Source organism: Ascaphus truei, chromosome 14, assembly GCF_040206685.1.
Source record: "Ascaphus truei isolate aAscTru1 chromosome 14, aAscTru1.hap1, whole genome shotgun sequence".
NCBI classification, from domain to species: Eukaryota; Metazoa; Chordata; class Amphibia; order Anura; family Ascaphidae; genus Ascaphus; species Ascaphus truei.
This window is the reverse complement of record NC_134496.1, coordinates 50,911,223-50,924,691: the sequence shown is the minus strand read 5'-3', so window position 1 is coordinate 50,924,691 and position 13,469 is coordinate 50,911,223. Positions and strand designations below refer to the sequence as shown.

Below are 13,469 nucleotides of genomic sequence, written 5' to 3'. Positions count from 1 at the left end.
CAGGACGGGCGGGCCATGTTATAGTCAGTTTCATTGTCAGTAGTCCCTGCTGGCCTGAGCTACACCGCACATCTCCTCGCTCCCCCACTTACAATGTGTCAATGAGGGGCGTGGGGTGGGCCTGTCCCACGGTAACTGCCGCGTGCTGGACCTCGCACCGTTTAGCTCATCACTGCTGGAAATCCCACAATGCACTGCACGCGGGAACAGTACACGACTGGGAAAAGGCGCTGTTCTCTGAAGTGGGAAAAAAGGGCATTATAAGCTAGCTGCCGCGGGCAGCAGAAGTTAGATGGCTAGCTGTACAGAGCCGCGTTCTAAGACTGTGTGTCCCACACGCGCTGGGTGTGGCATACAGTATTGTAATGTTATTCTGTGCCCGGAAGACGAGGCGTATCTACGCTGAGCTGGGACGCCGCAGGTATATATATATATATGCCCTGCTTCACTTTAATAACGCACGTCTGTTTGTTTCTGAGCTGAGAGATGGAAATTGAATTCTAATGACAGCTAGAAGGAACATACACCATCAAACCGCTCTGCAATCTCTGTATTCTGCTTGTACAATAGCTCGCTCTGTATGTAACAGGGCTGGCCAGTTCCGGTCCTCAAGGGCCACCAACAGGTCAGGGTTTCAGGATATCCCTGCTTCAGCACAGGTGTAACCCTATAATTCCTGGAGGCTACAATGAGAGAGGGAGTGAATAGATAGCTGGCATAGAGAGAGGGGGAGAGTGATAGATAGCTGTGTATCTGGCAGAGGGTGGGTGGGAGGGAGTGACAGATAGCTGTTAGTATAAGTGAGTGGCAGTACAGCCGGCAGTGTGACAGTGGCAGTGTCAGAGCTGGGCAGGTCTCCGCACAGCGCCGCCCCCTGGTGGTGCTTTATAAGCAGTGCGGGCAACTGAGTCTAAATCACTCACACAGGAGCGGGGCTGGGACAGGCTGATGCCTGGGAGTGAGTGTGAGAGAGTGACTGTCTGTGAGTGTGAGAGAGTGAGTGGGTGTGAGTATAAGAGAGAGTGAGTGTGTGAGAGTGACTGTCTGTGAGTGTGAGAGAGTGAGTGTGTGAGAGAGTGTGAGAGAGTGAGTGGGTGTGAGTATAAGAGAGAGTAAGTGTGTGAGAGTGAGTGTGTGAGAGTGAGTGTCTGTGAGTGTGAGAGTGAGTGTCTGTGAGTGAGAGAGTGAGTGTGTGAGTGTGCACACTGCTAGCAGCATGCGGGGGAACTGGGGGCAGCAGAGCCCATAACTCCAGCACAAGGTGAGTGAATCCTAATATACAGGTCTCCCCTCCCTGTAGAGGGGTAACAGTGCCTCCCCCCCCCCCCATGGGACTGGCTGCATTTATTTGCTTTGCACAACTTTATTGCTGGAGGGGGGGGGGGGGGTATAATATATGGCCGGAACAGTATATGCATGGGGACAGTAGTTAGTATATACATGGGGACAGTATGTACATGGGGGGAGTTGTCTATATATATATATATATATATATATATATATATATATATATATACACACGGGGTGCAGTATATACATTGTAGGGCAGTATATACATGGGGTAGCAGTATATACATAGGGGTAGCAGTATATACATGGGGGGCTGTCAGTATGTAGATAGATAGATAGATAGATAGATAGATAGATAGATAGATAGATAGATAGATAGATAGATATAGGGCTAGTCAGTATATACATTGTAGGGCAGTATATACATGGGGTTATCAGTATGTACATGGGGGGTAGTATGTACGTGGGGGTTATAAGTATATACATGGGGGTTATTAGTATGTACAAAGCTAGTTTCTCAGTATGACAATGGGGGGGGGGGGGCTCAGTATATACATGGGGGGAGCAGTATACACATGTATAGGGGGAGGGCAGTATGTACATATATACTTGTGAGCTGAACAAAAAATACAAGTAAACAAAGGGTTAATTTATTAAGAGTCTCCAATGATGTGGGAAACAGCCAGTTCTCCGGGTCACTATAGGGCAGAGAGATCCCCCCAGAGAAGGGGGGTAACTGAGCCAGTGAGGGGTATTGCTGTCATTATTACTAGGGGTACCGCTGTCATTATTACTAGGGGTACCGCTGTCATTATTACTAGGGGTACTGCTGTCATTATTACTAGGGGTACCGCTGTCATTATTACTAGGGGTACCGCTGTCATTATTACTAGGGGTACCGCTGTAATTATTACTAGGGGTACCGCTGTCATTATTACTAGGGGTACTGCTGTCATTATTACTAGGGGTACCGCTGTCATTATTACTAGGGGGCACTGTTGTCATTATTACTAGGGGGCACTGCTGTCATTATTACTAGGGGTACCGCTGTCATTATTACTAGGGGGCACTGCTGTCATTATTACTAGGGGTACTGCTGTCATTATTACTAGGGGGCACTGCTGTCATTATTACTAGGGGGCACTGCTGTCATTATTACTAGGGGTACCGCTGTCATTATTACTAGGGGTACCGCTGTCATTATTACTAGGGGTACTGCTGTCATTATTACTAGGGGGTACTGCTGTCATTATTACTAGGGGGCACTGTTGTCATTATTACTAGGGGGCACTGCTGTCATTATTACTAGGGGTACCGCTGTCATTATTACTAGGGGGCACTGCTGTCATTATTACTAGGGGTACTGCTGTCATTATTACTAGGGGGCACTGCTGTCATTATTACTAGGGGGCACTGCTGTCATTATTACTAGGGGTACCGCTGTCATTATTACTAGGGGTACTGCTGTCATTATTACTAGGGGTACTGCTGTCATTATTACTAGGGGTACTGCTGCCATTACTACTAGGGGGCACTGCTGTCATTATTACTAGGGGGTACTGCTGTCATTATTACTAGGGGTACTGCTGTCATTATGTCTAGGGGTTACTGCTGTAATTATTACTAGGGGGTACTACTGCCATTACTACTAGGGGTTACTGCTGCCATTATTACAAGGGGAGGTGTTTATACATGTATATACATTGTATTTTTCTGTGCATAGAGGATACAGAAACCTTTGAAAAATGAAGCCTATTTAACCCTTTGTTTGGGTCTTGGCTGCTCCCCCTGGTGCAGAGTACCACTGCTTATAGTACCACTGCTTATAGTACCACTGCTTATAGTACCACTGCTTATAGTACCACTGCTTATAGTACCACTGTTTAGTACCACTGCTTAGTACCACTGCTTATAGTACCACTGCTTATAGTACCACTGCTTATAGTACCACTGCTTACTACCACTGCTTATAGTACCACTGCTAAGTACCACTGCTTAGTACCACTTCTTATATTACCACTGCTTATAGTACCACTGCTTACTACCACTGCTTATAGTACCACTGCTAAGTACCACTGCATAGTACCACTTCTTATATTACCACTTCTTATATTACCACTGCTTATAGTACCACTGCTTAGTACCACTGCTTATAGTACCACTGCTTAGTACCACTGCTTATAGTACCACTGCTTATAGTACCACTGCTTAGTACCACTGCTTATAGTACCACTGCTTAGTACCACTGCTTTCTTAATATTACTTCAACAGGTGTTTGGAGAGATAGATGTGCACATTCCAGGGGAGCAAATAGCGCTGAACATTGTATTTACTGGGCAGTGCAGTCTAGCAGTGACATTATACCCCCGGCAGTGAGATTATACCCCTGGCAGTGCAGTCTAGCAGTGAGATTATACCCCCGGCAGTGAGATTATACCCCCGGCAGTGACATTATACCCCCGGCAGTGACATTATACCCGGCAGTGACATTATACCCGGCAGTGACATTATACCCAGCAGGGAGATTATACCCCCGGCAGTGAGATTATACCCCTGGCAGTGAGATTATACCCCTGGCAGTGAGATTATACCCCTAGCAGTGACATTATACCCCCGGCAGTGAGATTATACCCCAGGCAGTGAGATTATACCCCTGGCAGTGAGGTTATACCCCTGGCAGTGAGATTATACCCCTGGCAGTGACATTATACCCCCGGCAGTGACATTATACCCCCGGCAGTGAGACCCCCGGCAGTGACATTATACTCCCGGCAGTGAGACCCCCGGCAGTGACATTATACCCCCGGCAGTGAGACCCCCGGCAGTGACATTATACCCCCGGCAGTGACATTATACCCCCCGGCAGTGACATTATACCCCCCGGCAGTGACATTATACCCCCTGGCAGTGACATTATACCCCCCGGCAGTGACATTATACCCTCGGCAGTGACATTATACCCCCGGCAGTGACATTATACCCCCCGGCAGTGACATTATACCCCCGGCAGTGAGATTATACCCCCGGCAGTGAGATTATACCCCCCGGCAGTGAGATTATACCCCCCGGCAGTGAGATTATACCCCCCGGCAGTGACATTATACCCCTGGCAGTAAGGTTATACCCCTGGCAGTGAGATCATACCCCTGGCAGTGAGGTTATACCCCTGGCAGTGAGGTTATACCCGTAGCAGTGAGATCATATCGCTGTCAGTGAGATTATACCCCTGGCAGTGAGATTATACCCCTGGCAGTGAGGTTATACCCCTGGCAGTGAGATTATAGCCCTGGCAGTGAGATTATAGCCCTGGCAGTGAGATTATAGCCCTGGCAGTGAGATTATAGCCCTGGCAGTGAGGTTATACCCCTGGCAGTGAAGTTATACCCTGGCAGTGAAGTTATACCCCTGGCAGTGAGATTATACCCCTGGCAGTGAGGTTATACCCCTGGCAGTGAGGTTATACCCCTGGCAGTGAGATTATACCCCTGGCAGTGAGATTATACCCTTGATAGTGAGATTATACCCCTGGCAGTGAGATCGTATCCCTGGCAGTGAGATCATACCCCCGGCAGTGACATTATACCCCCGGCAGTGAGACCCCCGGCAGTGACATTATACCCCCGGCAGTGACATTATACCCCCGGCAGCGACATTATACCCCCGGCAGTGACATTATACCCCCGGCAGTGACATTATACCCCCCGGCAGTGACATTATACCCCCCGGCAGTGACATTATACCCCCCGGCAGATACATTATAACCCCCGGCAGTGAGATTATACCCAGCAGTGACATTATACCCCCCGGCAGTGACATTATACCCCCGGCAGTGACATTATACCCCCGGCAGTGACATTATACCCCCCGGCAGTGAGATTATACCCCCCGGCAGTGAGATTATACCCCCCGGCAGTGACATTATACCCCCGGCAGTGACATTATACCCCCGGCAGTGACATTATACCCCCGGCAGTGAGATTATACCCCCGGCAGTGAGATTATACCCCCGGCAGTGAGATTATACCCCTGGCAGTGACATTATACCCCCGGCAGTGACATTATACCACCGGCAGTGACATTATACCCCTGGCAGTGAGATTATACCCTTGATAGTGAGATTATACCCCTGGCAGTGAGGTTATACCCTTAGCAGTGAGATCATATCGCTGTCAGTGAGATTATACCCCTGGCAGTGAGATTATAGCCCTGGCAGTGAGGTTATACCCCTGGAACTGAGATTATACTCCTGGCAGTGAGATTATACCCCTGGCAGTGAGATTATAGCCCTGGCAGTGAGGTTATACCCCTGGCAGTGAAGATATACCCCTGGCAGTGAGATTATACCCCTGGCAGTGAGGTTATACCCCTGGCAGTGAGATTATACCCCTGGCAGTGAGGTTATACCCCTGGCAGTGAGGTTATACCCCTGGCAGTGAGGTTATACCCCTGGCAGTGAGGTTATACAGCTGGCAGTGAGATTATACCCCTGGCAGTGAGATTATACCCTTGATAGTGAGATTATACCCCTGGCAGTGAGGTTATACCCCTGGCAGTGAAGTTATACCTCTGGCAGTGAGATTATACCCCTGGCAGTGAGGTTATACCCCTGGCAGTGAGGTTATACCCCTGGCAGTGAGGTTATACCCCTGGCAGTGAGGTTATACCCCTGGCAGTGAGGTTATACAGCTGGCAGTGAGATTATACCCCTGGCAGTGAGATTATACCCTTGATAGTGAGATTATACCCCTGGCAGTGAGGTTATACCCCTGGCAGTGAGATCATAACCCTGGCAGTGAGATTATACCCTTGATAGTGAGATTATACCCCTGGCAGTGAGGTTATACCGCTGGCAGTGAGATTATACCCCTGGCAGTGAGATCATATCCCTGGCAGTGAGGTTATAGCCCTGGCAGTGAGATTATACCCGTAGCAGTGAGATTATAGCCCAGGCAGTGAGATTATACCCCTGGCAGTGAGATTATAGCCCTGGCAGTGAGGTTATACCCCTGGCAGTGAGGTTATACCCCTGGCAGTGACATTATACCCCCGGCAGTGACATTATACCACCGGCAGTGACATTATACCCCTGGCAGTGAGATTATACCCTTGATAGTGAGATTATACCCCTGGCAGTGAGGTTATACCCTTAGCAGTGAGATCATATCGCTGTCAGTGAGATTATACCCCTGGCAGTGAGATTATAGCCCTGGCAGTGAGGTTATACTTCTGGCAGTGAGATTATACCCCTGGCAGTGAGATTATACCCCTGGCAGTGAGGTTATACCCCTGGCAGTGAGGTTATACCCCTGGCAGTGAGATTATACCCCTGGCAGTGAGGTTATACCCCTGGCAGTGAGATTATACCCCTGGCAGTGAGGATATATCCCTGGCAGTGAGGTTATACCCCTGGCAGTGAGGTTATACAGCTGGCAGTGAGATTATACCCCTGGCAGTGAGATTATACCCTTGATAGTGAGATTATACCCCTGGCAGTGAGGTTATACCCCTGGCAGTGAAGTTATACCCCTGGCAGTGAGATTATACCCCTGGCAGTGAGGTTATACCCCTGGCAGTGAGGTTAGACCCCTGGCAGTGAGGTTATACCCCTGGCAGTGAGGTTATACAGCTGGCAGTGAGATTATACCCCTGGCAGTGAGATTATACCCTTGATAGTGAGATTATACCCCTGGCAGTGAGGTTATACCCCTGGCAGTGAGATTATACCCCTGGCAGTGAGATCATAACCCTGGCAGTGAGATTATACCCTTGATAGTGAGATTATACCCCTGGCAGTGAGGTTATACCCCTGGCAGTGAGATTATACCCCTGGCAGTGAGATCATATCCCTGGCAGTGAGGTTATAGCCCTGGCAGTGAGATTATACCCGTAGCAGTGAGATTATAGCCCAGGCAGTGAGATTATACCCCTGGCAGTGAGATTATAGCCCTGGCAGTGAGGTTATACCCCTGGCAGTGAGGTTATACCCCTGGCAGTGAGGTTATACCCCTGGCAGTGAGGTTATACCCCTGGCAGTGAGATTATACCCCTGGCAGTGAGATTATACCCGTAGCAGTGAGATTATACCGCTGGCAGTGAGATTATACCCCTGGCAGTGAGATTATACCCCTGGCAATGAGGTTATACCCCTGGCAGTGAGGTTATACCCCTGGCAGTGAGATTATACCCCTGGCAGTGAGGTTATACCCCTGGCAGTGAGGTTATACCCCTGGCAGTGAGATTATACCCCTGGCAGTGAGATTATACCCCTGGCAGTGAGGTTATACCCCTGGCAGTGAGGTTATACCGCTAGCAGTGAGATTATACTCTGGCAGTGAGATTATACCCTTGATAGTGAGATTATACCCCTGGCTGTGAGGATATACCCGTAGCAGTGAGATCATATCGCTGTCAGTGAGATTATACCCCTGGCAGTGAGATCATACCCCTGGCAGTGAGATTATACCCCTGGCAGTGAGATTATACCCCTGGCAGTGAGATTATACCCCTGGCAGGGAGATCATACCCCTGGCAGTGAGGTTATACCCCTGGCAGTGAGGTTATACCCCTGGCAGTGAGATTATACCCCTGGCAGTGAGATTATACCCCTGGCAGTGAGATTATACCCCTGGCAGTGAGATTATAGCCCTGGCAGTGAGATTATAGCCCTGGCAGTGAGATTATACCCCTGGCAGTGAGGTTATATCCCTGGCGGTGAGATTATACCCCTGGCAGTGAGGTTATATCCCTGGCGGTGAGGTTATACCCCTGGCAGTGAGGTTATATCCCTGGCGGTGAGGTTATACCCCTGGCAGTGAGATCATACCCCTTGCAGTGAGTTTATACCCCTGGCAGTGAGATTATACCCCTGGCAGTGAGATTATACCCCTGCCAGTGAGATTATACCCCTGGCAGTGAGGTTATACCCCTGGCAGTGAGATTATACCCCCGGCAGTGAGATTATACCCCCGGCAGTGAGATTATACCCCCGGCAGTGAGGTTATAACCCTGGCAGTGAGATTATACCCCCGGCAGTGAGGTTATACCCCTGACAGTGAGATTGAATTTGTACATACATTGGGGGTGAGCTCTGTGCATAGTATGTGAGAGGGAGAGGATGATAAATTGCTGTGTACATTACAGAGAAGAAACAGAAGCCGAATAAGGTGAACCTCCATATAACAGCCGGACACATACAGAATAGGAGATAATGCTTTATATAATACAATGAGAGGCGGCTGTATATATAGAGAGAAGTCAGAAGCAGAATAAAAGATAGCTGTGTGTATCATAGAGGAGCCAGAAAAACAAGAGGCACAATAACAGATAGTTTATGTGTGATACACAGGGGGGGGAGGTGATAGCTGGATGGCAGATACACGGCGGGGGGGGGGGGGGAGATGATAGCTGGATGGCTGATACACAGGGGGGGGAGATGATAGCTGGATGGCTGATACACAGGGGGGGGGAGATGATAGCTGGATGGCAGATACACAGGGGGGAGATGATAGCTGGATGACTGATACACATGGGGGAGATGATAGCTGGATGGCAGATACACGGGGGGGGGGAGATGATAGCTGGATGGCTGATACACAGGGGGGGGGGAGATGATAGCTGGATGGCTGATACACAGGGGGGGGAGATGATAGCTGGATGGCAGATACACAGGGGGGAGATGATAGCTGGATGACTGATACACATGGGGGAGATGATAGCTGGATGGCAGATACACAGGGGGGGGGAGATGATAGCTGGATGGCTGATACACGGGGGGGGGGAGATAATAGAATGGCTGATACACGGGGTGGGAGATAATAGGATGGCTGATACACGGGGGGGGGAGATGATAGCTGGATGGCTGATACACAGGGGGGGGGGAGATGATAGCTGGATGGCTGATACACAGGGGGGGGGAGATAATAGAATGGCTGATACACGGGGTGGGAGATAATAGGATGGCTGATACACAGGGTGGGAGATAATAGGATGGCTAATACACGGGGGGGGAGATGATAGCTGGATGGCTGATACACAGGGGGGGGAGATAATAGAATGGCTGATACACAGGGGGGAGATGATAGGATGGCTGATACACAGGGGGGGGGGAGATGATAGCTGGATGGCTGATACACAGGGGGGAGATGATAGCTGGATGGCTGATACACAGGGGGGGAGAGATGATAGCTGGATGGCTGATACACAGGGGGGGAGATGATAGCTGGATGACTGATACACGGGGGGAGATGATAGCTGGATGGCTGATACACAGGGGGGGGAGATGATAGCTGGATGGCTGATACACAGGGGGGAGATGATAGCTGGATGACTGATACACAGGGGGGGGGAGATGACAGCTGGATGTCTGATACACAGGGGGGAAGATGATAGCTGGATGACTGATACACAGGGGGGAGATGATAGCTGGATGGCTGATACACAGGGGGGGAGATGATAGCTGGATGACTGATACACAGGGGGGAGATGATAGCTGGATGGCTGATACACAGGGGGGGGGGGGAGATGATAGCTGGATGGCTGATACACAGGGGGGAGATGATAGCTGGATGACTGATACACAGGGGGGGTGATAGCTGGATGGCTGATACACAGGGGGGGAGATGATAGCTGGATGACTGATACACAGGGGGGAGATGATAGCTGGATGTCTGATACACAGGGGTGGGAGATGATAGCTGGATGGCTGATACACAGGGGGGGGAGATGATAGCTGGATGGCTGAAACACAGGGGGGAGATGATAGCTGGATGACTGATACACAGGGGGGAGATGATAGCTGGATGGCTGATACACAGGGGGGAGATGATAGCTGGATGACTGATACACAGGGGAGGGGAGATGATAGCTGGATGACTGATACACAGGGGGGGAGATAATAGGATGACTGATACACAGGGGGGAGATGATAGCTGGATGGCTGATACACAGGGGGGAGATGATAGCTGGATGACTGATACACAGGGGAGGGGAGATGATAGCTGGATGGCTGATACACAGGGGGGGAGATTATAGCTGGATGACTGATACACAGGGGGGGGGGAGATAATAGCTGGATGGCTGATACACAGGGGGGAGATGATAGCTGGATGACTGATACACAGGGGGGGTATGATAGCTGGATGGCTGATACACAGGGGGGGAGATGATAGCGGGATGGCTGATACACAGGGGGGGGAGATGATAGCTGGATGGCTGATACACAGGGGGGAGATTATAGCGGGATGGCTGAAACACAGGGGGGAGATGATAGCTGCATGGCTGATACACAGGGGGGCTGAGATGATAGGATGGCTGAAACACAGGGGGGAGATGATAGCGGGATGGCTGATACACGGGGGGGAGATGATAGCTGGATGACTGATACACAGGGGGGGAGATGATAGCTGGATGGCTGATACACAGGGGGGGGAGATGATAGCTGGATGGCTGATTCACAGGGGGGAGATTATAGCGGGATGGCTGAAACACAGGGGGGAGATGATAGCTGGATGGCTGATACACAGGGGGGCTGAGATGATAGGATGGCTGAAACACAGGGGGGAGATGATAGCGGGATGGCTGATACACGGGGGGGGGGAGATGATAGCTGGATGACTGATACACAGGGGGGGGGAGATGATAGCTGGATGGCTGATACACAGGGGGGGGGGGGGGAGATGATAGCTGGATGACTGATACACAGGAGGAGAAATGATAGCTGGATGACTGATACACAGGGGGGGAGATGATAGCTGGATCGCTGATACACAGGGGGGGGAGATGATAGCTGGATGGCTGATACACAGGGGTGGGGGAGATGATAGGATGGTAGATACACAGGGGGGGAGATAGCTGGATGACTGATACACAGGGGGGGAGATAGCTGGATGACTGATACACAGGGGGGGAGATGATAGCTGGATGGCTGATACACAGGGGGGAGATGATAGCTGGATGACTGATACACAGGGGGGGGGAGATGATAGCTGGATGGCTGATACACAGGGGGGGGGAGATGATAGCTGGATGACTGATACACAGGGGGGGGGTGAGATGACAGCTGGATGACTGATACACAGGGGGGGAGATGATAGCTGGATGACTGATACACAGGGGGGAGATGATAGCTGGATGGCTGATACACAGGGTGGGAGATGATAGCTGGATGGCTGATACACAGGGGGGAGATGATAGCTGATGGCTGATACACAGGGGGGGAGATGATAGCTGGATGACTGATACACAAGGGGGTGGGGAGATGATAGCTGGATGACTGATACACAGGGGGGAGATGATAGCTGGATGGCTGATACACAGGGGGGGGAGATGATAGCTGGATGGCTGATACACAGGGGTGGGAGATGATAGCTGGATGACTGATACACAGGGGGGAGATGATAGCTGGATGGCTGATACACAGGGGGGGGGGGAGATGATAGCTGGATGGCTGATACACAGGGGGGGGGGAGATGATAGCTGGATGACTGATACACAGGAGGAGAAATGATAGCTGGATGACTGATACACAGGGGGGGAGATGATAGCTGGATGGCTGATACACAGGGGGGGGAGATGATAGCTGGATGGCTGATACACAGGGGTGGGGGAGATGATAGGATGGTAGATACACAGGGGGGGAGATAGCTGGATGACTGATACACAGGGGGGGAGATAGCTGGATGACTGATACACAGGGGGGGAGATGATAGCTGGATGGCTGATACACAGGGGGGAGATGATAGCTGGATGACTGATACACAGGGGGGGGGGAGATGATAGCTGGATGGCTGATACACAGGGGGGGAGATGATAGCTGGATGACTGATACACAGGGGGGGGGAGATGACAGCTGGATGACTGATACACAGGGGGGGAGATGATAGCTGGATGACTGATACACAGGGGGGGAGATGATAGCTGGATGGCTGATACACAGGGTGGGAGATGATAGCTGGATGGCTGATACACAGGGGGGAGATGATAGCTGGATGGCTGATACACAGGGGGGGAGATGATAGCTGGATGACTGATACACAGGGGGGAGATGATAGCTGGATGGCTGATACACAGGGGGGGAGATGATAGCTGGATGGCTGATACACAGGGGTGGGAGATGATAGCTGGATGGCTGATACACAGGGGTGGGAGATGATAGCTGGATGACTGATACACAGGGGGGAGATGATAGCTGGATGGCTGATACACAGGGGGGGGGAGATGATAGCTGGATGGCTGATACACAGGGGTGGGAGATGATAGCTGGATGACTGATACACAGGGGGGGAGATGATAGCTGGATGACTGATACACAGGGGGGAGGGAGATGATAGCTGGATGGCTGATACACAGGGGGGTGGGAGATGATAGCTGGATGACTGATACACAGGAGGAGAGATGATAGCTGGATGACTGATACACAGGGGGGTGGGAGATGATAGCTGGATGACTGATACACAGGGGGGGAGATGATAGCTGGATGGCTGATACACAGGGGGAGGTGATAGCTGGATGACTGATACACGGGGGGGGAGATGATAGCTGGATGGCTGATACACAGGGGGGGAGATGATAGCTGAATGGCTGATACACAGGGGTGGGAGATGATAGCTGGATGGCTGATACACAGGGGGGGAGATGATAGCTGGATGACTGATACACAGGGGGGGAGATGATAGCTGGATGGCTGATACACAGGGTGGGAGATGATAGCTGGATGGCTGATACACAGGGGGGAGATGATAGCTGGATGGCTGATACACAGGGGGGGAGATGATAGCTGGATGACTGATACACAGGGGGGAGATGATAGCTGGATGGCTGATACACAGGGGGGGAGATGATAGCTGGATGGCTGATACACAGGGGTGGGAGATGATAGCTGGATGGCTGATACACAGGGGTGGGAGATGATAGCTGGATGACTGATACACAGGGGGGAGATGATAGCTGGATGGCTGATACACAGGGGGGGGGAGATGATAGCTGGATGGCTGATACACAGGGGTGGGAGATGATAGCTGGATGACTGATACACAGGGGGGGAGATGATAGCTGGATGACTGATACACAGGGGGGAGGGAGATGATAGCTGGATGGCTGATACACAGGGGGGTGGGAGATGATAGCTGGATGACTGATACACAGGAGGAGAGATGATAGCTGGATGACTGATACACAGGGGG

General features: G+C 51.1%; 1 protein-coding gene across 1 annotated transcript in view; it reads left to right on the top strand.

Annotated features, from left to right (window-relative positions):
- The first annotated feature begins 934 nt into the window (after positions 1 to 934).
- Positions 935 to 13,469, top strand: part of NMUR1 (neuromedin U receptor 1) — a 47,931-nt gene continuing 35,396 nt past the window's right edge. The window contains exon 1 of the mRNA XM_075570962.1: positions 935 to 1,261. The gene's annotated coding sequence lies outside the window, so the exon portion shown is untranslated. The remainder of the gene's footprint in view (positions 1,262 to 13,469) is intronic.